Below are 4,666 nucleotides of genomic sequence, written 5' to 3'. Positions count from 1 at the left end.
TACGAAGGTTAAGGGAGAGGAGGGGAGGGGAGGGAGGGGTGAATAAGGCAGTAACAGCAGACAAGTTTTATTGTGAGCGTCGTCAAAGGTGGCATCCTCAAGGGGAGATGGTTGGTGCCCGTCTAGTTTTTCGCTTTCCATTATCTGTTCTTGTTTTGAAATCTTGTTCTTCCTTTTGATACTTCATTTGCCCCTCCCTCCCCTCCCGCCCCTCACCTATTTCCCGAGGTCCTGGTATTAAGTTTCGGCAGGAATGTCGTTTCTCGTAATAAACAAACGGTTGTTAAGATCCACTGACTTGGAATGCTTCATTCGGAAGCAGTTTGTTGCAAGACTTACAAAAAGGTAAGTGACTTCGCGGTTTTCGAGAACGGTCTCCGGTGTTGCATGCCTCCTATACACCTGTCATAACTGCGTCATTTGTCATCTACTTTTGGACAGCGCTCACTCCTATTCTTCTTGGAAAAAGTTAATTACTGCACTGTCCTTCCCGTAAGTTTTACTCAAGTTCAACATGTCCCTCTGTATATCTAACAAGTGAGAATCATTTCGGTATTTTTCATCTTTATACTTCACAAATACCAATGGTGGGACTGAAGCCTCGGAAATAGAAGTATACTATCATTTATGTGGATGGGGCAATAATATTATTTCTGTAGGCCTGATATGCGCGCATTAATTTATCCTAAAAATCATCAAAGAATAACGATAAAAAAAACAATCACCATTACCGTTTTACAAAATCAATAGTGGCGATCAAACACAATATCTGATATGCTAAAGTTTACTTTCATTAAAAAAAAAAACAACTGCCCGCCAAGTTTGTAACCGTCACCGTAACAACCACCAAATATAAAAATTTAAATTATAATATAAAATTTAAATTTATAATATAAAAAGTAAGAGTTACCTTTACAATCAAATCTACATACCCGAAATCTAAGCAAAGCAGTAATCATGGTTTTGGAGAATTTAATAAGCGACAGAATCTGATTTTCAGAACGAAGGAATTAGGTTCAGGAACTATGTAATTAATTCTATACCTTTTTCTCACTTGCATAACTTGAACAATTTTGTAGATGAAGTTCCAAAACCTATAACATAAGAAAACCGTGGAGAGAGAGAGAGAGAGAGAGAGAGAGAGAGAGAGAGAGAGAGAGAGAGAGAGAGAGAGAGAGATTTCAAAGTGCTATCTGTGTCACTTGTACTGCCTCCTGGCCCCCCCACACCTCGCCCCTAAAAAAAATAATAAAACCAACGCCAGTCCATCAAAAACCAATGAATGGATTGTTCTAAATTTTCAGTATACCTTGCGATGAGCTCTAGGCAGGAACAAAAATTTTCATCTGTGGCAATAGTTCAATTTGTATTAATAACTTAAGGGCAAAAAGAAAACAATCTTGTAAAAACTGTAAGAAAAATTGGTTCAACTTTTCCTAACGCAAAATATCTGTAAAAATAGGTTTTGAGTTACCTGAAATAATTCAGCTATTCTAAACTGTATTTTCATAAAATATTGAACTGGACTGCGCAATCAAACATCTAAAGTTTCACTGTGCTAGCCATTTTCAAAAGAAAATGCTGCATATTTTACTAGCAAACGTAGTGCAAACTTTGCTTTACTTTTGATTTGGAGTCTTGGCAAACAGGATTAGAGTTGAACGCAAGTAAAATTCTCAATTCCGGGAGGTTTATTCCCGAGAGGTAACCGAGCACCGGGACCTTTCGCTGAAAAAAGCGAGACGCCATATCTTAAAAACTAACCATAAAATTTTCTTGAAAATAATCTCATTATGAATTCCACACCCAAATTACTCTGCAATTCCTAATATAACCTAACCTAACCTAGGCAAAAAAAAAAAAAAAAAAAAACCGGGGCTGATTCAATACTAGCACACATCTCAGGAATTTGCTTCCGGGCGTCTGTTGCTGGAATTAGTATGAAAACATCCCTTCTATGTACAATGACAGAGGTGCTGAGGTTTGAAAATGTTATTAATGAGAGAAACGTTTGATGACAACAAAATTTAATTAACCTGAAAGATAAAACTGATTTCGGTATTCTTACTCCAATATCCTATACCGACTAGGATTCTTTCATGAGAACGGGATACCAACTACATCAATTGAATTCCAGCTTTCATCAGACGATCGCAATACAGTTACTCACAAGCTGAGATTCCTTCATGTACGTAAGTAAACTAAACTCTCCCATTTTATTACAAACAATGTAGCACTTTGTCACATGCACTTTGGAAACACTATAAACTGTTTACAAAGAAAAGTACTATTTCTTCCTTCACGACTAAAATCCCAGTCAAGATCGACGACAGGTAATACCAACTCTAGTAACTGTGAAGCTGAATTAGATCTCTAGCTTATTTTAGGTAAAAATTATGACAGCAAAAGGTAACGACATCTTCAGTCAAAGTTCCCATATTTATAATAATTCACCGAATTACTTGATATCTTCGGATTATAAACAGTTGAAACATTTACCGAGAGGGAGAGAAAATTTAAGGATACTTATTACATAATTCCCTCGGTAAGTAACAGAATTATGAACCAGGCGTCACAGGGAAAGGGACTGTGACCAACAATTGACTCCAGAGACTATCTTTGCAAGGACGACCCTATCCCACAATTCCGCGGCCTAGTATGCACGTATACTAAGGGTCACATCACAGGTCACCAATGACCACCAATGGGACGGACTTTGACTTTGACGAGGTCAAAGAGTGAGAGTAATCGCAGAAGAGACTGTTTATTATTAAGTCAGCAAGGTCATTTTTTTAACGAAGTCTTCAGCTAATGGAATGGAATTGAAGTGAATATAGAATTTATGGCCAAGGCCAAGTACTGGGACCTATGAAGTCATTCAGCGCTGAAACGGAAATTGACAGTAAAAGGTCTGAAAGGTGTAACAGGAGGAAAACCTTGCAGCTGCACTATGAATCAATTGTTAGGAGAGGGTGGAAAGTAATATGGAAGAAATAGAATATGAAAGGAGGTACAGTAAAAGGAACGAAAGAGGTTGCAGCTAGGGGCCGAAGGCACGATGCAAAGAACCTTAAGTAACGCCCACAGTGCACCGCATGAGGTGCACTGACGGCACTATACCCACCTGAGCAGCAGCTAATGGAAGCCCATCCAAATCATACTCGCTTCTAAATTCTAACATATTTTAGAAGACGAAAAAGGAAAGAGAGTAAAAAAGGAGAGAAAGGTGAACAAACAGGCTGGGTATTTGGACATAACTAGCAGAAAACCATTGTCTGCATACCTCGGTTCATCAGTCTTCCAGGGAACCTCCGAACTTTGTACATCTTTTCCAGACTCCTTGCCCTTGAGATTCCAAGGACCCTCAAAAAAAGAATAAGAAGAAGAAGAGGCATCTTAATCGAGAGAAGTGCCTCTCCACGTGGCTTTGTTGACATTAGTCAGTTTCGAAAGCTTTCCATTCTCCTCTTAATAGCCAATGAGGCAGGAGATTGGAGTGAAAGTCTTTCTTTTTCGTTTTACCTTTCCGTCTCAAATTACCTTTTTCTCTTTCTGTCGCTCGGCTCGGCAGGTGTGTGTGTGCTTCTTCTCGGTGAAACTACAGCGTTCTTCTTCTTCTTTTTCTTCTGTGTTTTTAGGGGGAATGACCATCGTCTCGAGTAACCGAAATGCATTGACATTGCCGGGACGGGTGGCGATGACGGGGAGAGCGCGACTTGACTTAAAAATAATTGACTCTTTTGTAAATAATTGACTTATGGGAATAATTGACTCTTTTGAAAATAACTGACTTATGAGAATAATTGACTTTTTGAAAATAATTGACTTTTGAAAGTAATTGACTCTTTTGGAAGTAACTGACGCTTTAGAAAACAATTGACTCTTTTGAAAATAATTGACCCTTTTGAAAATAACTGACCCTTTTGAAAATAACTGACTTATGAGAATAATTGACTCTTTTGAAAATAATTGACTTTTGAAAGTAATTGACTCCTTTGGAAGTAACTGACTCTTTAGAAAACAATTGACTCTTTTGAAAATAATTGACCCTTTTGAAAATAACTGACCCTTTTGAAAATAACTGACTCTTTTGAAAATAATTGACTCTTTTGAAAAGAACTGACTCTTTTGAAAATAACTGACTCTTCTGAAAATAACTGACTCTTGAAAATAATTGACTTATGAGAATAACTGACACTTTTGAAAATAATTGACTCTTGAAAATAATTGACTCTTTTGAAAATAACTGACTCTTTAGAAATCGTCAGCTGGAACTAAACGTCTTTTATTTTTTATCTATTCTCGTAAACTCATTATAATGGTCAACACAGTAACTATGAAATACCCCATAATGCATATTTATGTACATATGTTTTTCATTTATGCATCGTTAGAAAAACATTTAATCCATGAAATTCAAAATAGCATAAAATTGAATAAATTCTATATTTTAGTCTCAAGTTTCCTCATTAACTGTACTGCTCGAATTGCGTTCATTTATTTTCGCTTATATGGTAGAACATCTGACTAAAATTGGATTATAAATCTTATTACACACTTACAACTATTACAAGCATAACCAATTTTCTAGTTTCTATGAAGAGGCTTCCTGCTTCTATCCTATATTAATATTGCGGGTTTTTATGCTCCCTTAATAATGAAAATA

Source organism: Macrobrachium rosenbergii, chromosome 20, assembly GCF_040412425.1.
Source record: "Macrobrachium rosenbergii isolate ZJJX-2024 chromosome 20, ASM4041242v1, whole genome shotgun sequence".
Lineage (NCBI taxonomy): Eukaryota > Metazoa > Arthropoda > Malacostraca > Decapoda > Palaemonidae > Macrobrachium > Macrobrachium rosenbergii.
The sequence above is the reverse complement of the archived record's forward strand: the minus strand, read 5'-3'. Positions refer to the sequence as shown.